Source organism: Schistocerca americana, chromosome 6, assembly GCF_021461395.2.
Source record: "Schistocerca americana isolate TAMUIC-IGC-003095 chromosome 6, iqSchAmer2.1, whole genome shotgun sequence".
NCBI classification, from domain to species: domain Eukaryota; kingdom Metazoa; phylum Arthropoda; class Insecta; order Orthoptera; family Acrididae; genus Schistocerca; species Schistocerca americana.
Window position 1 is genome coordinate 419,376,960 of NC_060124.1, and position 22,693 is coordinate 419,399,652.

The window sequence follows — 22,693 nt, forward strand, 5'->3', positions numbered from 1 at the left end:
AGATGGGGCAACATGACACACGTCTAAGGTATCCTTGGAATGAGTCCATGATGTTTTCACTGAGAAACGAACTGTCAACAGACATTTACGGCTATTATGTTCGCTGGATCTAGCAACATGTGGTTTCCTTGTGGGGACACTGAAAGGTTCCATACCCTTTTTTGCATGTCTCCTCTCATTTTCATCAATTTTATTAATGCTCTATTTCATTGCACGGTAGTAACAGACCGAATAAGGTTATTGTAATGAGAGTGTTTGTACTGAGAGCTCAAAAACTTTTTGATTCCCATGCATGTTGGTTTAGTTCCATGGGTGGGCTGTGCGAGGCAAGCGTCAGAGGACGCGGCACACGGCATTTCTGGTTGGTGGCTGCACTTCCCTGAATTCTGTGGGGTTCATACAATAGGCTTAAGCGCCTGGCGGAACGACTGACATCGGTCGAGTTTCGCCTACTGTATGCAGGGCGAAACGACCTGTCAGACGTCTGTGTCGCCGCAGTTTATGTGTTTACCGTTCCGGAGCATCCGGAACGAAGATTCCTGGCACCGACTGACTGCACTGTCCTCATGATTCTAAGAATACTTGTGGACTGTGCCCTGCTGAGTGCGACTGTCTGTCGCCGGATGGTCGGTGGTCTAGGCACGTTGTTTTTGTAGCCGGTCAAACGGCAAGTTCAGTGCCCTCAGCTGAATAGTAGAGCCATGATTGGTCAACTTAAACTAAGGCTAGTTGACGTCATAAAACCTTGCTCGAAATTGGAAGGAACGGTCGCTATTGGCGCGAATGATGTTCCGAGACAGTGTGGGGGAATTTTGGAATTAGCACTGAATGCTGATTCGCGGTTTTTGAGGAGAGTAGGGAGTTGAGCAATGCTGGCTTCGCTGCTTGTATCGCATCACAGAGGAGGATTCGGGATCTGATCTTCCTTGGACTCGGACGGTCTTGCGACTTGGTCGCTCGTTTTCCGAAGAACTTAGAATTCTCGGACAGCCTTCGTGGCCAGGGGTGACACAGAGTCGCTGCACGGCAGAAATCGGCGCCTACATCATGAGGACGCTGCCTACCGACGCCATGCTGCAGATTTCATTACTGGTACAGTATTTTGCGGCTCCGGAATTGTAGGACCTTATCAATTTTGTACTGAATCCCTCAGCAACACGCATGCTCGCTTTGCTACACCTTGCTTGTTTCTCCCTGTGATCCCATTTGAGCTCTCACTACTAATTGCGATACTGCTATATAGACAGGAGATTAATATTTGATTCATTAGGACCTCCAGTCATTATTGTGTGTCTATTGCATCATAGAGAGTAGGAGCCCCTGTTCTCGAGCCAACTCTTATTCTCATAATATTTCAGTATACCCTAACCTTCAATCTACTGTGTGTGTCGACAATCATGCGCATTTATGTTCTGATATATAATAAATCTCATTGTAATATTTAATCCACATACCATTTCGTAGATACAGGCAGAATCCAATTTCCTGTTGTTTATTATGATAAAGTTCTCTTTTTTTTGAGTAGATTACGATTTTTATTAAATTATTATGAGTGTGCACTCCTTATTTTACCAACTTGCAGGGTCCACCATCATTTCCTTCCGCTACCGTTGTGCGCATAATTAATTAGCTGGTAGATAAGGAGGGGGTCGAGTGCATGTCTCGTTCTCATGCAAAATTCGTCTGAATTACAGAGGTACAAACTCTTCTCCACCCCTGGCACCTCACAACACTTGAAGAGTAAGGTCTATGAAAGAAATGCACACATAGTACAGGAAATGAAACACAACATTAGCCGTGAAGCTGCCGTCGTCGATACCAGAACATTACGCCGGGTTTATTTGAATATGGTTAGACTTACACAGGTGTGTATTGATGTTGCTTGTGGTCACTTTCAACATCTTCTATAAACGTGTTTTCCACTGTATTTTTCGTTGTAAACAAATGGTAAGTCTATTTCAGCTCTTCGTAATTTTGCTACATTTCCTTCATACTTACATGGGCTACTTTTTTATCTGTACGATTCTGTACATCAACATCGATTTTCTCGGTAACTATGGGCGTAGCGTTAAAGCCGCTAGCCAACTGCTAAGAGCAGGTCCCTCTACAATATACCTAAGACTCATCAGAATCCGTTATTAACAAGTCTGATGTTTCCCTTGAAAGTCTCAAAATATTCCCAATCGCAAAAAATCGGATTTTTTATTCCAGAATATTGCCTTTCATGATGAATATACATTTAAAAAAGCACTCCGTCTTCAGGCTGCGAGTGGCCTACCGGCACCATCCGACCGCCGTGTCATCCACAGTGGAGGATGCGGATAGGAGGGGCGTGGGTTCAGCACACTGCTCTCCCGGTCGTTGTGATGGTATTCTTGACCAAACCGCTACTGTTCGGTCGAGTAGCTCCTCAGTTGGCATCACGAGGCTGAGTGCACCCCGAGAAATGGTAACAGCGCATGGCGGCACGGATGGTCACCCATCCAAGTGCCGACCACGCCCGACAGCGCTTAACTTCGGTGATCTCACGGGAACCGGTGTATCCACTGCGGCAAGGCCGTTGCCGATGAATATACATTTAGGTTCAAATGGCTCTGAGCACTATGGGACTTAACATCTGTGGTCATCAGTCCCCTAGAACTTAGAACTACTTAAACCTAAGTAACCTAAGGACATCACACACATCCATGCCCGAGGCAGGATTCGAACCTGCGGCCGAAGCAGTCGCGCGGTTCCGGACTGAGCGCCTGAACCGCTAGACCACCGCGGCCGGCATACATTTAGGTGATAAAAGTCATGGGACAGTGATATGCACATATACAGGTGACGGTAGTACCGCGTAACTGAGGTATAAAAGGGCAGCGCATTGGCGAAGCTGTCATTTGTACTCAGGTGATCCACGCGAAAAGGCTCCCGACGTCATTATGGCCACACGACGGAAATTGATAGACTTTGAGCGAGGAATGGTAGAGCTAGACGCATGAGACATTCCATTTCGGAAATCGATAGGGAATTCAATATTCCGGAGGCCCACAGTGTCAAGAGTGAACCGAGAATGGCAAATTTCAGACATTACCTCTCGCTACAGACAACGCCTTCACTTAACGACCGAGAGCAGCGGCATTTGCGTATAGTTGTCAGTGCTAAGAGACAAGCGTTTCAGCGCGAAATCCACACTGTCACGGAGACCGTTCGACGCACTTAGAGCGGTACGAGAGGTGTGGCCCAACCTCTGGCCGATTACTGAGATACGAGATCAACATTGGCGCCACTATCTACGAGATGCCGCTGTTATCTCTGCGCGAGCGAAGCGCCGTGGCGTTGCGCGGTGTGCGAGGTTTGTATGCTCAGTGGCTGCGCAACGGTAGCGCCGGACACCTGGTTGCTAACTACTCTCGTAGCGGTTGGCCAGGCACCGTGCCCTGCGTCCGGGACTCGTCGCGCTGCGTCACCCGCCGAGATCTCCTCTGGCGCGGGTCACCACGGGGGTCATGCCACCTGCCACAGGTACGTCCGCAGACCAGCAGGTAGACAAAATGTGTACTAGAATAAGCAGGACGAGGAGAACCGTATCGTAACTCCGCGCTTCTCAAATCAGGGAAAACGTATCTACATCTACATTCACACTCCGCAAGCTAGCGTATATTTCGTGGTGGAGGGTACCCCGTACCGCTACTAGTCATTTCGTTTCCTGTTTCAATCACATACAGAGCCCTAATTTCTCCTATCTTTCCTTCGTGGTTTAATGTTGAATAACAAGTGCACTGTTTTTTTTCCTACTGATTTTTAAAAATTTCAAACTGGTTTTCGGCTTATTGGGCCATGTTGAGGAAACAACTGACTTGCGTCTGAAAGGGGCACTAGTTTGAGGTTACCGAACCTTAGGGGCGAAGATACAACCCATTTGCATGCAGTGTTGCGCGTCAAACATGTTTCTTAACGCTGAAATTACACTTTACACAATGCACAACGTTAAGCTCAATAAATAATTAAACTACACAATATTACAAGTTAAATGGTTATAATATTAAATTTTGTTAGATCTTGACATTTGCTGGAAAACTGTTATATAGAGCATTCTACCGAGCGAGCCCGTGCAGTGGTTAGCACACTGGATTCGCGTTCGGGAGGACGACAGTTCAAACCGACGTCCGCCCATCCTGATTTAGGTTTCCTATGATTTTCATAAATCGCTTCAGGGATGGTTCCTTTGAAAGGACATGGCCGACTTCCTTCCTCATCCTTCACTAATCCGATGGGACCGATGACCTCGCCGTTTGGACCCCTCCTCCCCCAGATCAATCAACCAACTCTGCGTTTATGTTAAGCAAAAAACATGCTTTACATTGTACTTTACAATGTAAAACATGTTTGTTACATAACATAAGGTACACACATAGTTCTCAGACAATGTCACATCACATCCTATAGCGTCACAAACAAAAATAAGGCTCTGAGCTCTATGGGACTTAAAAAAAATGGTTCAAATGGCTCTGAGGTCATCAGTCCTCTAGAACTTAGAACTACTTAAACCTAACTAACTGAAGGACATCACACACATCCATGCCCGAGGCAGGATTCGAACCTGCGACGTAGCGGTCGCGCGGTTCCAGACTGAAGCGCCTAGAACCGCTCCGCCACCCCGGCCGGCCGTCACAAACATATAAACCGTAAATACTGTGAGCTTATGTATTTTAAATATTGTATATAACACTAAATTTTAGTATACAATTATTTAAAAAACATGTTTGTTGCACAACATTAATGAAGAGTGCTCAGTTAAACATTTTTTCAGCTAATTTCAAGATCACGCAACATTTAGTATTAGAAGCATTTAACGTGTAATACGTATTGTGTAGTTTAATTATTAATTGTCCTTAACGTTGTGCATTGCGTAAAGTGTAATTTCAACGTCAAGAAACAAGTTTGATGCACAGCACTATGCAAGCGGACTGTGTTTTTGCTTATAATGGTTGTGTCCCGCTGAGAACTCAGGATCCGGCAGCAAACCCGAAGAAAGTTTCAAGCCTTATTACGCCGGGAAAGCCTAAGAAGTCATATTGTTCCGTTCTTTTATCATTTTTATATACAGGAGTCACCTGCCCATTTTTCCAGTCTCTTGGGGCTTTGCGCTGGACGAGAGATTCTCGATAGATGCAAGCTAAATAAGGGGCTAATGCCTTACTCTTTGTAAAATCGAACTGAGATTCCATCTGGACCTGGTGACTTACTTGCTTTCAAATATTTCACTAGTTTCTCTGAGTCAGGGATGCTTATTACTATGTCTTCCATACGGGACTCTATGTGCGATGGTCAAGTGACAGTATGTTTGTACGATTCTCCCGCGTGAACGATATCTTAAGGGCGAAATTTAAAACTTCTACTTCATTTTGTTATCTTCTGTTGACACACCAGACCGGTCAGCGAGTGTCTGTATGAAAGCCTTAGATCCGCTAAATGAATTTACGTAGGACCAGAATTTTCTCGGGTTCTTCGCCAGATTTTTTGCTAAGGTATGACGGTGGTAGTTGTTACATGCTTCGCGCATAGATCTTTTCACAGATAGTACTGGGATGTTGTCAACAGACAGTGTTCCAGCCAGTGATGTTGATTGTTAAAACTGGAGCTCATACTTTTGCAGTCATCTTTTCAGTTGCTTTCATGACAATGAGTTGAACAAGGAGCGAATCTGGATCATCTGTATAGCAGCCGGACTATTTAGCTGTACTTCTCGTACTAGTTAACTAAATAGTTTCGTTGAGGAATGGAAGGATCCATGCTTGAACACTGGCCGGTAACTTAATTCGAAATACAGTAACATAGTCAGCCAGAAGATTGGTTTGAAGATAACAATGCGTTACTTCCTAATGAAGATAGTACGTCTGCTCATCCCTTCTGTCTGAGAACCAGCTTACTCTGTCATAAGTGAGTTACGTCTCTTGCGATTTTTTCCTTACACAAGGCAGTCTCCAAATGAAAGCCACGTAAACGGACAGTAAAGGAAATAGTAACAGCAGGAACCGATAATCGTATTCCGAACCGTAGGATGTGTAACCGGCCGCAAAGCCACACACCGACAGATTAGCAACAACTAAAAAAAAGTATTTTCCTAACAAGGAGGCTACTGGAGACAGCTAATCTGGTCATGACTCGGACACCAACGAGAAGGGAGATGCCATGAGATTGTACTGTTTGCGAAGTGATTCTTTATAATCTAAAGCAAAACCTAAATGGGGACGTGTACTTGAGATTCTGGACTTGAAAAATGATTTTCACGGTCTCCCCTGACGTTTTGGCAACACTGAACAACTGAAATTCCGGTAACGCACCATCGCTCTCCTACATCCCCCCCCCCCTCCCTCAATGCATCGACGACATTCACACACAAACACACACACACAACATAAATTAATGACGATTGTGTCTACACCCTAAACGCCGTTGGTGGTATAGACTCAATATTAAAACAAGTATATCGCACTCCCGAACTGTTGCATCACAACGTGACCATAAGATGTGGCATCCGATGTTTGTATCAAGTGAGAATTCTCTCGAAAGAAGCTACCTGGTTATCTGTGTTATTAACAAGGCTTCTCTAACACACTGAAGCATGTTTGCGCCCATGGGAACTCCTTTTGGTTAAAACCTAGAAGCAGTTTTTTAAAACGTGTTTTTCGAATGAAAACATGGTTCAAGTAGGCTGTAATCTGTTTATTATGAAAGTAATTGGGCGATTTCAACCGTGGGTCGTTTTCAAGCACCTGTAATATGTTTAAAAATGGTGACATTGGTTTATACTTCAATTGTCTACACGCTGTCGCTCATGCATATACCTTATAAACCAAGCTACTTACATATTTTAAACGTTACGCTTCATTTCACATTCTAATACATCGCTGGTAGTTGTGGTCAGGTATACAAGCTATTTCTGTGCGTACATAGCACAAAACAATTCAGCTGTGTACATGACTACGGCTATTACCCGACACAAACATAAAGCTGAAATTTCGCAAAGCCCTTACAGTACGACCAAAGATGTTTAGAATCCTGTCTATGGATGGTCGATAACATTAAGTAAGCTACTGGCGCTATATTCACTGGCATATTATGTTTGCTGTTATTCTATTAAAATTAGAGGATCGGAACTCATACATCACATGTCATGTCACATGTAATACTAGAAATTACAATGCAAAGTCCGAACTACAAAAAATTATGTCGGGTCTTTTAATGAGGAGTACCAACCAATGTATAAAATAAAACAGTGGTGATATAATAGCAAGTACGCCATGTTATACACTAGAACCGGAAACAGATTAGGCCCATTTTCTTCTCTTTATCTTTTTTACGTTGTTATAATAAAACTGGAAAACCAAAGTTGAATTACAACATGTCAACACAGCGCATATGTTGGAACCTGCAGGTGTTACGTGAAGAAAAGGGACCTGCTGTAGATTGCCTGTATGGACCTTCTAAATTACTGCACAGTTGTACTAAACGCAATCGCTAATACTTACTTTCAGCTAATAACTGAATCGTACTGCACCGAATTTTCGACTGAGCATGTGAAGCAACGAAAACGTCCGTAACATTCTCTGTAAGACAACATTTTCCTTGTCAGATGTGCTTTATTATAGTTGTTTCCCAACACAGGAGGCTGTAGCGTCAGATCTGCAGTTTTCGCTAACTTGTTTTATGAGAGCTGCTCTTGGAAATTGAAGATTTGTTCGCAGTGGTAATGTCAAAGGTCTTATAAACGTCCTAGACCTGACAGACAGCAATTGTGTTACCGGAAGAAATAAGACACAGTTTAGTCGTGGTTCGTAAGAAACCATCCGATAAGTAATAAATCAATTCATTGCTAAGTTTTTAGAGTTCCATTCGCGTAATCTGTTTACCTGAAGTAACATCCAAATTTGGAAAATATGTACACGAGAACGCGCAACGAGACACCTGCACATCGTCCTTCACCAGTTTTGAGTGTACTGTGTTGCTACATTTTATCAAACGTTTCACGTCCCATCGCCAACACCATCGTCAGAGCCCAGAGAAATATCTAGGAACATAATATACGTCTATTAAATGTTTGTCTCAGCTCTACTTCTTTCGATCACAAAGCTACGGCTTTCGGCGTTGCAAGAGTAATTTTTTTACTGAGATCTATTTCCGACGGTTGTCAAATGTATTTACTGATTGGTTTGTGGAAGAGACCACAATTAAAAAGTTATATATGGCAGTATATTTCTGTATTATCGTTCCCACCAGTATACTCTATCATCACCTTCCTGCGCAAAATTGCATAGATAAATGAAACTGATATCGGTATTATTTCATGCCCTGCATGGTTACGTCCGTGAACGATCTGTTGGTTCTAGCTGAGCGAAGATAAGGGAGCACTTCGAGATTAGAACCGCGTAGCGATAAGCGGGCCGTGTCGTCACACATGTAAATAAGAACTGTTTATTATACCAGCAGCAGCCAAACTCCCTTCAGTCGCGCCCGCATGTAACGCAGTTGCTTGCCAAGAAACTAAATCTCAATATGTCGCTTTGTTCTCGTCGTCTTATTTGGGAACCACTTTTTGGGTTCACGGAAGGAACGACTGGCGTCTTTGTAGATTATTTCGTTATACAAATGCTGTAGGTAGATGGTTCGAGTTATGTCTGTTGGTGGAAGCAACTTCATCTCAATTTGGTCGTCAAGGAGGGGAGCGTTGATCGCGACGTATAGTTGTATGGTACACCAGAGCTTCCCTCAGCGTCGTGTGATACAAGGACGTCTTGAAGGTGGCTCGTCCGTGGGCTGTGAAACGTTAACCTCGGCGGCTCAGTTGGTGCCATTCGAAAGCAGTAACTGTTATTGCACAGTGACTCAGCATCAGAACTGTTCGCATATGTAGCAGGGTTCCAATATTCCAGCCTCCATCTGGCCATCTTAAACCACCTTTCTCGCAGGTACGTAGAGCGCGCCAGAAGAAGGCGGAAATATTTCCTACGCCAAGGCCACGAGCAATTGAAGAGAGGAAATGTAAAACGCTCCAAGTGCCATTTTTTCTCAAAAACGCATTTTCTATGCTATCGTATTGTCGGTACTCTGTTGCATGTTCCTGTACTTGTTCCAAATGTCAAATTATGGAGAAAATATTTTAAAGATAGGTTACTACAAGGTGCAGAGTCTCAGTGTCAAGAAATGCTTCGCCCAGAAGTTCCAAATGTCATTCCAGTGCATACAACTGACTTCTGTAATTTTAAAGATGCTGTTGAAACTCTAATGTGAATGTGGGTGCATAAGTTGTCCAAATGCAGTATGATCAAAGTGTCTCATACTCATCCATCTCAAATAGCTCTTGATAATTCTTACTCTGAAAAAGAAGAATGGAAAATAGTCAGTGTGTTCAAAAGAGAAATGACCATGCATGTTTGGCACGCTGTACTTGGTCTGAAAGATCAGCCACGTTTATTAGCCGCAAACAAGAAAGACCTGTTGACGATGTTGCAATTTCTTCCTCAACAGCACGGGAGTCTTACAGCAAAGTTTGCGACATCTGATTCCGAGAATGTTGTGTAAGAAACAGATGTCAATACTGGCAGATTTCGTCATTAATTTAGTTTTTTTCGCAACACACTTTATATTGCGGACAACCATAGCTGTAGGAATGCATTCTTGTTAAACAGAATGGCAAAGTTGAATAGTCCTTTACTAGTACAACCTTTTTAGCAATCTAAAGTTGAATCGTGAGGTACAAATGAATAGGAAAACAGAAATAGGAGGAAAAAGTAAAAAAAAAATTGACAAGAGGTCTAGTGAAATTAATATGTAATTTCCACACGAAATGTACAATAACCAGCAAGAGAGTCACTTACGTAACAAACAGAATGCTCACATTCACGTTATAGTGCAACTTGAACAAAACCTCCAATAATCTCTATGTTTCGCTGTAAATGATTCGAATGTGAGTATTCTGCTTTTTGCGTACCTGATTCTCTTGAAAGTTACTGTGTTTCGCATGCTTAGCATCTGAACATCATCGAAATTACCTATCGATTTTAAAGTACCTCAGGTCAAAAATTTTTCAGTTTTTCTCCAGTCTCTGTTCCTTTATTGAGATATACTTGATGATACAACTTTATGTTGGGAAACCGATTGTACTAATAAAGGATTACTCAACTACTGTTGCATTTTTGTTTAACAAGAATGAACTAATTTTGTTAATCGCTTGAAGAAAAATGTATAAAAGAAATGAGAAATGGATTTTGTTGACTACAGTTCTGTTAGTTACAATATTTCTGCTGTATTTCTGTACTTGTACTATTACCAAACCTTCTGTATTACTGGCACTTCGAAAAAGAACTTTCTTATTGGCACTTAGAATCAGCCGGTTTCCTCGTAAGGAACTTAGTGTCCCTAATACATCTTTTTATTTTCTAATTAGCTCCGTTATGTTTTGCAGCGATGTGGTGGGTAGCATAATTCTGTGGTATCAGAATATATTCTCAGTTTTTTATACAAATACGTTATGAACAAAAAGAGATACAGTGTTTTTTTGCTTCTTCTGACAAATGTGAGACTTTGCACTTAGAAAGTTCTCCACTTCCGATCTTCAGTTCTCTCTTCCATCCTTCTCCACCTTAGCTAATACTGCGTCTTGAATGGTTATGTTGTCGACGAGAGATTAACTTTACTCCATTCCTTCCTTACAAGGTAAGTACCCCAACTGCAACAACTAAAATCGAATAAGAATGATTTTAAGATACGGGTATGTGTCTGCTCTACCTTTACATAAAGGTCATTTATCTGCCAAATCCGTATTCGTGGTCAATTGATGTTTAAAAGTTAAGGCCTCTACAGACAACAAAAGCATCAATACCTTGTAACAGACAGTTACGACCAGCAGATTTACACGAATAATAAGTGATGTATTATTCAGCGAAACGCTAAACATTTTATTGAAACAACATACTTTATGTTAACACATGTAGTACTTACAGACAGAATACACACTTGGCGAGGGCACTCTATGAACACGCTACACCTTTCCCAGTGTAATGTCACTACTGTACTTCAACACAAAAAGTTACAGTGACCACATTATTCAGAATTTTGCCACGGTCTGTTCCATTCCGTTGTGTTTCAATAACTTCATTAAAACTCCACGTTTGCGCTTCAGCGATGCACAAGGAAAGAGAGTACGAAAAAAAAGCTACAACTATTATGGAAAATATGACACCGTAAGAGCCGCATGTGTTAGCCGACATTGATGATATTATTTCTTTAGCAGCTTGTGGTTCTGTAGTCGACTGACCACAAATGCAGAATTTTACATACAAATGACCTTGACGGGTTGTAGGAAAGAAACATCACCCCATTTTAAAATAATTTTATTTGGCTTCAGCCGCTCGAGCATGTGTGCTTTCATTGTTAGTTAGGTTTCTAGACTTCGTAAACGGTATTGCTTCCGAAATACGTCATACTACCACCTTGAGAAGCTGGTAAAATCTTTACTTACACAACCGGTTCCTGACATCACGCTCCTATTTACCAAATAAAATAATACGCACGTCATTTTACAAGCTTAAACTGTCACAACTCTGTTAAATGTTAACAACACACACGGGATAAAATGTCACGTGCTCACTTAAAAGTATTCATAGCATCATGTTAGGCGAAATATAATACCAATATCGTCAAATGATGAAACCGTGACTCAGACACTGAAGATAGCAGTATACCATAATATCTACATTTATACTCCGCAAGCCACCAAACGGTGTGTGGCGGAGGGCACTTTACGTGCCACTGTCATTACCACCCTTTCCTGTTCCAGTCGGGTATGGTTCACGGGAAGAACGACTGGCGGAAATTCTTCGTGCGTGCTCGAATCTCTCTAATTTTACATTCGTGATCTCCTCGGGAGGTATAAATAGGGGGAAGCAATATATTCGATACCTCATCCAGAAACGCACCCTATCGAAACCTGGACAGCAAGCTACACCGCGATGCAGAGCGCCTCTCTTGCAGAGTCTGCCACTTGAGTTTGCTAAACATCTCCGTAACGCTATCACACTTACCAAATAACCCTATGACGAAACGCGCCACTCTTCTTTGGATCTTGCCTATCTCCTCTGTCAACCCGACCTGGTACGGATCCCACACTGATGAGCAACACTCAAGTATAGGTCGAACGAGTGTTTTGTAAGCCACCTCCTTTGTTGATGGGCTACATTTTTAAGGACTCTCCCGATGAAGCTCAACCTGTCACCCGCCTTACCAACAATTAATTTTATATGATCATTCCACTTCAAATCGTTCCGCACGCATATTCCCAGATATTTTACAGAAGTAACTGCTACCAGTGTTTGTTCCGCTATCATATAATCATACAATAAAGGATCCTTCTTTCTATGTATTCGCAATACATTACATTTGTCTATGTTAAGGGTCAGTTGCCACTCCCTGCACCAAGGGCCTATCCACTGCAGATCTTCCTGCATTTCGCTGCAATTTTCTAATGCTGCAACTTCTCTGTATACTACAGCATCATCCGCGAAAAGCCGCATGGATCTTCCGACACAGTGGTATGACTCAATACGAAAACCAAATATTAAAAAAACGTAAATAGTTCACGTTGAACAGAATTACCTTTTATCATATAACAATATAAATTACATCGTCACTCTGGGAAAACATTTGATGCGTGGAAGAATGTGGTATGGTCCGATGAATCATCTTTTTCATTGTTTCCAAAAAAATCTGGGTTTATGTATGGACAACCCTAAAAGAAGACTGTGATCAGACCCGCCTGCTTCCTGCAGGCAAGCACGGAGGAAATTCTGTCATGATTTTGGCGGCTATATTGTGGTGTTCAGCTTCTAACAATACCACCACTTGCAAAGTAGGTTAGAAATCAGATTAATAATGTTGCTGACGCAGCATATGTTCGCTTTATCGGGCAACAACAAAGTTATTGACTGTGGATGGTATCGTCAGAATGGAAATAATGAAGTCACTGTAAAAAAGTCATTAACTTTGACACTTATCTTGAATGGATTCCCACGTAGATTTCGTCGAAGTTGTTATGGCTCATCTTGTTGATTCTAGGGTGATTCCACTTTGACTGCTAGAAGGTGCACATCTGTATTTTAGCAATATTTGAAGACCTAATAAATGCGTTTTTCAGGAAATTATTAATGATCGAACAATCCCAGATCAGAACAATAATTCTTGGCTTGGTGTTCACGATCCACATTTTTATGTTCAAATGTTCAAATATGTGTGAAATCTTATGGGACTTAACTGCTAAGGTTGTCAGTCCCTAAGCTTACACACTACTTAACCTAAATTATCCTAAGGACAAACACACACACCCATGCCCGAGGGATGACTCGAACCTCCGCCGGGATCAGCCGCACAGTCCATGACTGCAGCGCCTGAGACCTCTCGGCTAATCCCGCGCGGCACACATTTTTATTGAACTTCTTGTAAATTCACATATAATTCTTCTTAATTGTCATATCATCAAGAAAACAGTTTTGTATCAATCTTCATATATTTAATTTCCACTTTAACCAAACACAACACTTGACTGTTCTTTTACACAGCGAAATAACAACTTAACTTCTGCAAAGTGAAACAAAGACTGCTCTGTGCGCATTCGCGCCAGAACGGTTACAAGTAAGTCAAAGATTATGACAGTCTCACAGAAATGAATACACACAAGAACCATATCACTGTAATATATCGATACATCGGAGTGAATATTGTCACAAAAATATGTCTGTTACTTCGCAGAAAAGTAGTATGATATTACTGGTATCTAGGACTGGGGTTGGAGTGCCGTAATGGTCACGTAAATAAAGAACCATTACAAGCTGGTCCTATCATTACGCACATTGGTCGGTTTACTTCGAATAAACGTCTAGAAATGCTCGACAATGAAGTGCTTACTGTGAGCTGCATATTGCCGGCAAATAGTTTCATATTCCGAGATGATGATGCGCCAGTACTCACAGTCCATAAGGTTCAGACGTGGTTTCTGGAGCATCCGAATTTCATCAAACATCTTCCCTGGCCAACACAACCGCCTGACCTCGACATCATTGAACTGTCATGGAGAGTGTTAGAGCAGAGAATGAGGAGCAGTTTTTTAGCTCGAGCATCGCAGAAGCAATTGGTGGATGTTTTGTTACAGGAACGCGAGAACATTTCGTTGAAAACTATTCACATATTCTACGAATCTATCCCGCGAAACCGCGAGCTGCTCTCAAAGCCAATGGTGGCCCAACACCTTGATTTGCGAGTTGCTTCTTTTGCATAAATATAGCGTTACAGAATGTGCTATAAATATTGGATGACGCTACAAGCTGCTTCCGAGATCACAAATGGCTGTCGAAAATGTAATCGCGGTGCGAACAATCACACTGTGTCTTCAGAACAATTTTCCACGCCTGTTAAGGCGAACACATTATTTACCTCGCAGGAATAGTAACATACTACTTATGAAACAGTACGAAACAACATCCATCATGCGTAAATGCTTTATAATTAGTAGAATTCATGATGGCAATTCAAATTCCTTAACGTATAGAGGAAAACTGTTTACGGTATTCTTTTCACTTTTTTACAAACAATCTCGGTAAGATAATATCTGAATTCAAAATAATGAAAACATTGTCAGAGAATCTCAGATAGTTAAATGAAATGTAACATGTTTTGAAAGTAAGTAGTGTTATTATTTATTTAAACTGATCTGAATAGGGCATAAGGTCCTCTCTTACATTGGACCCGGTTTTCACACAAATAGAAGCTTTTTTACATCATATCTAGGAAATAACAATTTTAATATGACAAATAGTATTAAAATGATTTCTGTCTATGGAGACAATGAGAGTAAATAATGATTCAATAAAGTTAATTCTGGTAGTACTTCTTCTACTACTGCTGCTGCCACTAATAATGAAACTAATAATAATAATAATGGAGGAAAACAAATGGAATTAAGGTAACCTGCTTGGCTTTTGCGGATGATTTTGCAATACTTTCGGAAAACCTGACAGAAGCACTTATTCAAATAAATCTTCTGGAAAAAATAGCAAACAGAACTGGTCTCAAAATTTCAGCTGAAAAAACAAAATTCATGACAAATATACAAAATGCACCAAAATTCACAGAAACACAAATAGGTAAACTAGAGCGAGTAAATAAATTTAAATATCTTGGAGAAACTATACAACAGAATGGACTAGAAAAATCTGCAATAGATGTAAGAATTAACTAAATGGAAAGAGTATATGGTTTGACCAAAAATATTTACAACAAGAAATGTATATCTAGAAAAACAAAACTAAAACACTACACCACAGTGGTACAACCAGAATGTTTATATGTATCTGAATGCCTGACGATGAACTATAAGATGGATAAACTAGTGGTACTGGAAAGAAGGATTATTAGAAAAATAATGGGTGCAATAAAAACTGCAGATGGTTGGAAAATAAGAAGTAATGAGAAGACCTACAAAAATATAGAGAAAATATCTGAAGTAATGGCCAAACGAAGATTAACCTTCTTCGTACACGTCTACCGAATGGTAGGAAATAGACTAACAAAACAAGTACTCCTATGTTTCTGGAAGAAGAAATCGACAATAGTTTGGATTACTGAAGTAAGGAAAGATCTAGAAAGACAAAAATATCAAAGAATCAGAAATAGCAGAAAGAAACCGTTTTAAAAATAAAATACTAAATTTGGAAGGCTTTCAAAGCAGAAGACATAAAAAAATCGGGAACAACACGGACAGAAGAAATGAAGAGACTTCATAGAGAGAAAATGACGGAATACTGGAAAAATAGGAAACAACAACAAAGGAAGAAGAGGAACTGAAGTTGTTAACGTGATCCTAGTTGGTCAATACGATTGTAAATAATAATAATAATAACGATAATAACATTAATGAGAGTGTAACTTATAAAAGGAATTTAAAGGCGTACAAAACAGATGTGGTCCGATATAGCTAGTTCTGGGGAAAGGAAATTTAAGGAGAGTGCACCAGCTAAGAATACTGGAAAATGAGGAAGATCTGGTTGGAAAGAAGGTTGTACAAGGGTAATGAGCGCGTACAGGGACAATGGTAATTATTATTATTGCTTTAGTAGTCATGTCATTAACTGTTTTCTGAAGCTGGAGATGTCATCCAGTTCTCTAATATAATGCGGGAGGTTTTTCCAGAGTCGGGTTCCTGCTACTCAGAAGGACTTCTAGAAGTGACTGAACGATGGAGTGGGACATAAAGGACTTTGATCTAATGGGAACGCGTGTTTCTGCCATGTTGTTCAGGCAAGAGCGTTAAGGTCGAGGAGAGATGGAAATTTCTGCGCTTGTCCGCACGCTGCCAGGATAGTTGTGCAAATGATAGTGAAATACGATCAAAGAATCGAACATCACAGATACAACGAACACAGGCATTCATAACCAGTCCCCGGCGCCGTGAAGTCTTCTGGAAAAGGCCTTCCAGGGTAACGTCGCTGTTATAAATAGTAATTAGAAGTATATGTGTTTGTACAAGCTACATTTTCAGGTCAAGAGGGAAGAGCCTGTTGCATTTCTGTATGGCATGGGGCGATGCTGATACCTTCTTGCACATTGTAGTTAAATGGTCAGTTCATTTTAGATTTTTCAGCTATTATTGCTCATAGATTCTTTGCTGAGGGAGAGAAGTTGGTATTTGTCCCATTGAGGGTTAAAGATGGTAGGGATTCCCGATATTTCGGGCTAACGATACTACAACGACCAACCAGTTACGCTTGGGTTTTGGATGGATTGATCTTTAACTCTGTGTCTTGCGCCCATTTCGAAGCGCGCACAGGTCGGTATTGAGATTCTCGATAGCCGTTTTCCAGTTTATTGGTTTTGCCCATAGATAAAACTGTAGGTCAGCAGCGTAGGTGTGTTATTTGCAGTCTTTGTGAGATAACATCTGCATTCAAAATGATGGAAACATCGTCAAACAAACACGGATAGTTAAATGAAATGTAGTACGTTTTGCCGGCCGAGGTGGCCGAGCGGTTCTAGGCGCTACAGTCTGGAACCGCGAGGCCGCTACGGTCGCAGGTTCGAATCCTGCCTCGGGCATGGATGTGTGTGATGCCCTTAGGTTAGTTAGGTTTAAGTAGTTCTAAGTTCTAGGGGACTGATGACCTCAGAAGTTAAGTCCCATAGTGCTGAGAGCCATTTTTTTGTAATACGTTTGGAAAGCAACAAGATAGCAGTAGGATCTCGATTAAATCTGATTCGCTCCTCTTGAAGCGTTCTCTTCCTGTCGCATATGAACACTGTAGAGCAGGTACGCATCGCACCTGTCCGCTGCGGATATGCAGGCAGCCTGATTGGCACTTTGCTCCTGACAACTTTAGCACATGTGTGCTAACGAGGTGCGAAGTGGCGTAACGCTAGGAAGATGCTCTCGTTTCCGATTTCTGGGGCAAAATACATGCCGTATTTCTACTTTACCCTTGCAATTTCAAACCTCGAACGCTTCTTGACTGCTCTTGTAAAGGAATGCCGGGCTCAAACGAGAGTTATCAAACGCACGAAATAAATACGCAGTATGTTATGAGTAACTTTAAACTAACAGGGTATGTCGCCGAGGAACCAAACACTGCAGAGGTCGTGAGATTACCTGGGACTGCAACATACGATTGTTACTCAGGGTGATGGCAGTAACATGAAGCAGGCAAACTTTACCTTATCAATAACTCTAAGACTCGAGTTTACTTAGGGATCAACAAATTTCATCCGACTTCGATGTTTTCCTTCTTTCGCAAGTTTTCTGGTTAGAGACGAGGCATACACGAACAGACGAGAGGATTCGCTTCATTTATTCGATCGTAGCACAACAGTTTCTTATTTTCATTTCCTACGTGTTCATGTAGGAGAATATATTAAAAACGAATGTACCGTTGTCTCCTAAACGTACGCACAGCTTCACTGTTCGACCGTAAAACAACAGTTTTATATTGTTATTGTATTATTGTTCATTTCGAATGTTTTTCTGTACAAGAATGTGTTAACAGAATGTATATTTGTTTTATCTGCTGCACGTATACCAAGTCCTGGTTGGTTGGTTGTTTTTGGGGAAGGAGACCAGACAGCGAGGTCATCGGTCTCATCGGATTAGGGAAGGATGGGGAAGGAAGTCGGCCGTGCCCTTTCAGAGGAACCATCCCGGCATTTGCCTGGAGTGATTTAGGGAAATCACGGAAAACCTAAATCAGGATGGCCGGACGCGGGATTGAACCGTCGTCCTCCCGAATGCGAGTCCAGTGTCGTCTAACCACTGCGCCACCTCGCTCGGTACCAAGTCCTGTTCACGAACCGTGTTACCTTTTTTTTTTTTTTTTTTTTTTTTTTTGTCAAGAGGTGGAGCCTGTCCACGCCCACACTGGCATGATGGCCAACTCAATAGGTCTACTGTCATCTCTACATAAGGGTTAGTTTTCAGTAAAGTGAGGTGTCGCAGGATGTGGGTACTGCGATGTTTGCGTGTTTGCGTACGTCTGGTTAAGGTTAACCATTAATACGCGCTCATTTGGAGATAGATTGGGTCGGAGTCGAACAAAGGGTAGCGGTTTGAAGGGCAGAGGAAAAAAAGTGCCAAGGTAAGAGCCAAGGGAAAAAACCTCTGCGATAGTTAGGTCGGGTGGTAAGAGCAATAGCGGGTGTCTTGCTGCCTGCGATAGGTCGTGCGAGGGTAGGCTTTGTTAGTAGTGGGTATCATGCATGTCGATACCTTTGACGTTGTGCGGTGGTGTTGCTCGGAGGCTGCCGCTGGGTGCCGGTGTAGAGCTCTTGTTCAGAGTCAGCAACCTGCAACAATTAGGTTTATTGTCGTTTTTGTGTCCGATAGGTCATATATCGGATGCACAGTGTAGGGTGATATTGGCGAATTGTTTGTGCGTCAGTGGGCGAGCTCGTCGGTGTCCCTGTTGTGGCCTGTTGGTCGGCTTCAATAGCAGCTGGTAATTACCAGTCAGTGTTGCCTTTCCACTAAGCGCAGTTATACCGTTCGTGCGCCATACGAAACAACCAACAGCACACGCCAACAGCTGGCAGCACGCCCAGCTAAAACGGAAATTGAAAACTGAACGGGTAATACCTAACAAAAATGTGTTATCAAGGTTTTATTTACAACTAGCTGAGTACCGGAGATTGCCCGGGAAAGTATTTGCTACATTCTTCTATTAGCCCAGCTCATTCTTCCCTCTCTCGTTGTCCATCTCATCCTTCACCATCTGTCTATCCAGTCCTCCTGCCACCTTTCTCCGTTCATCACCTCCTCCCACTCTCCCTGTTCATCTTCTCTTTCCTTTCTCTGTCCATCTTCTCCTCTCCCCACTCTCTGTCCATCACCTGCTCTTACCTTTTTCTGTCCATCTCTTCTCTCTCTGTCCATACCCACCCACCCTATTTTCCCCATCTTCTCCTCCTTCTTTCTCTCTCCATGTTTTCACGCTCACGCAGTAAGCCGCTGGTGTTTCTTACCCTCACAGTATTTTTTTCTAGATCGTAAATGTATACTAAGCGGGGGTGAAATCGTTCTATGGTGTTTAGGATGAGCTCTTTATCCGTGGCTTTGCCCGCATGCGCAAACTGCAAATATATTTCCCTTACATTTGACATATTTCATACGTATATGTATTCATATTTTAGCTGTACCTCTAACTAATTTCGCCCTGCAGTTTCATTGTCACGCAGCATAACATTTACGACGTCGTAACTCCTGAACCATGAGCTGCAGGATGATATAATTTTGCAGTTATATTCAGTGGTATATATGTCTACTGTATGCGGAATGGGTTCCGAATAGACTCAGTAGCAACGAACTAATAAATTTAACTTTTTGCATGATGCGGTAGTCTTTCAGCATCCAAATGTTTACAACGTCATATCTCCTAAACTGTGTGCCGTGCAATGCTATTATTTTGCTGGCAGCATTCAGTGGTATATATGAATAGTGTCTGAAAAAAGTGAAGCGAATTCAGAAGAAAGAAATAATAAGTTAAAACGTTGTGCTTCATGCTCCAGTTTTACAGCATGAACAGCGGAAATGTAGTAAGCAATAAACTTTTTCCCTTCATCATTTTGTGGGGTTTGTAAGCGAGAAAAAGTTTCGTAAAATTTTGTCATTATTTGTAAAATTTGTTCCATGTCACTAAGTGCTGTCATTCTCAAAAACTGGATGACTAAACTATGGATATTCGCGCGTCCTGGGTTACAGTGCTTTTTCGCTTCCTCCTCCTTCACCACCACCACCACCACCACCACTACCCCAGCTCTTTTGTAGATTGGTAGTTCTAACCCCCACAGCGACAATTTGCAGACAGTAAGTGATATGTGTACCACGTTTGCTTGAAATCTTTCCAGTGATCTAGGAGGAGATATGGAACATACCTATATTTACAAGTACATTCATTTTTATAATGTGTGTCGACTAGCTGTCATCAGTGATACTAACTCGGATCCATATACGAGGACGCCAATGCGCCAATGTGCAATGTATACTACTGCAGCGCACGACTTGGACAGACCCGGTTCGAATACAGTTGGGTGTAGAGAGTAAACATCATGAGGTTTCAGCCATCTTGGGTAGGAGAGGTGATGGGATAAAGTTCCCGATATCCAGATATTGAACCAATGTTCTGTTTTCGTGCTCTGAGATGAACAGAACATTTACGTATTTTAAGAGCGATAAAAGCTACCGATACTGCTCACGAAGTTCGTAAGAACCACCAACCTGTAATTAAATGTCAAGTGAACGTATCTTGTAGACAGTTATTGAAGACTACATTCGCACCATGGCGTGCGTTTATGCTGACTTGTGCATCAGGGAGGGGAAAGATGTAATTCAGTGCCGGCACACGGGCACTCCTGTCGAATATTATCAAATGGGCCGCCGAACTTATCGATAGATGAATTAGTAACACATGAGTCATAGCAACACGAGTCACTTGCCACTGACTGTCTTCTGGTTGCCGTCGGAATACTGCAGACACAAAAATTTCTTCCATTCGTAGGATTCGATCAGGTTAAGATAGGTTGAAGAAAGTCAAACTTACATTTATGGCATCCAGAGATTTGCAGAAATCTTTTCATAGTGTTCACTGGCCTACACTCGTTGAAATTTTGATGGTAGTAGGGATAAAGTATAGGGAGCAAAATGCTATTTACAAATTGTTCAGAAACGAGATTCCATTTGCAAGAGCCAAAAAACATGAAAGAAAAGCAGCAGCTGAGAAGGAAACAAGGCAGGGTTGTAGCCCATCACCGATGTTATTTAGTCTACACATAGATGAAACTATAAATAGAGGAAACTAATGAGAAATATGGAAAGAGAATTAAAATTCGAGGCTCTACCAGAAACAGTAACATGTTTGTGGCAAGGGAAAACGAACCCGAATTTGTAGAACAGTTCTGAGAGTGACTTAGATCCTCTGAGGGCGCTTTGGTCATACATGGGAGTGGATGATCACCTGACCTCGTGGGAAATATCTAGTGCACCACGTATACCTACGGTGCTTGTGCTTATGCTCTCTGGTGGTCGATAGCTATACGAATGATCTAAAAGGGGCGATTTTTTTATGGCGCAGGATACGAGTTGTATGTTTACCACATCAACATGGTATGCAGTGATATATTGCTGGGTTGGAGATTGGTTTCACGCTCTAATATTCAATCTCCAGTACTCAGTGGCAGAGAAGTGTAATTGAGTAAGAGTCTTTCCATATTTGATGATCTGTAGGCCACTTCGCAAGGTTTAATTGTCGGTACACATGTTGCTGCTTGAATGTAAAGGTACCGTGGCTTATGTTCTGACATACATTTTTGGGAAGTACTCAAATTACTATTCACATAAAAACGTGAAAGAAATAAAACTTTAAGACTTGCCAGAGCTATCTTAATTTTTCAGGGATGTACAAGATTGACTGATAGTGTTTGAAAAGGTTTGATAGAATGAACATCAATAAGTAATGATGCTAGTAGATGACCTGGAAACAAGTTGTCAAGTTGTGACACAGTAAGGAAAAAGTTTCCAACAATCCAGGAAAATATTTGCTTTATTATAATTACAGTATTTGGTCACAATGTCAATTTGTGGTCAGGTTATTAATTTCGACTGGTAATGACCCTCTTGAGAGCTGAGTAAAAATGTGTTGCATTATACATACCACGCTATATCACGTGATGGTGCAGTCAAAATAATCAGCCATTACGGCTTCGTCAAACAAATAGCATTATACAATGAAGAGCCAAAGAAACTGGTACACGTACCTAATATTGTGTAGGCCCCGCGAGAACGCGGAGGTGCTGCAACATGACATGGCATTGACCCGACTAATGTCTGAAGTAGTGCTGGAGGGAACTGACACCGTGAATCATGCAGGGCTGTCCATAAATCCGTAAGAGCACATTGCAAGGGATCCCAGATATGCTCAATAAGGTTCAGGTCTGGGGAGTTTGGAGGCCAGTGGAAGTGTTTAAACTCAGAAGAGTGTTCCTAGAGCCTCTCCTTAGCAATTCTGGACGTGTGAGGTGTCGCATTGTCCTGCTGGAATTGCCCAAGTCCGTCGGAATGCACAATGGACATGAATGGATGCAAGTGATCAGACAGGACGCATACGTACATGTCACCTGTCAGAGT

At 41.8% G+C, this 22,693-nt stretch overlaps 1 pseudogene; it reads right to left on the reverse strand.

The window, feature by feature from the left end:
* Positions 1-2,447: 2,447 nt before the first annotated feature.
* On the reverse strand, positions 2,448-2,565 carry LOC124620541 (annotated as a pseudogene).
* Between the last annotated feature and the right edge of the window lie 20,128 nt (positions 2,566-22,693).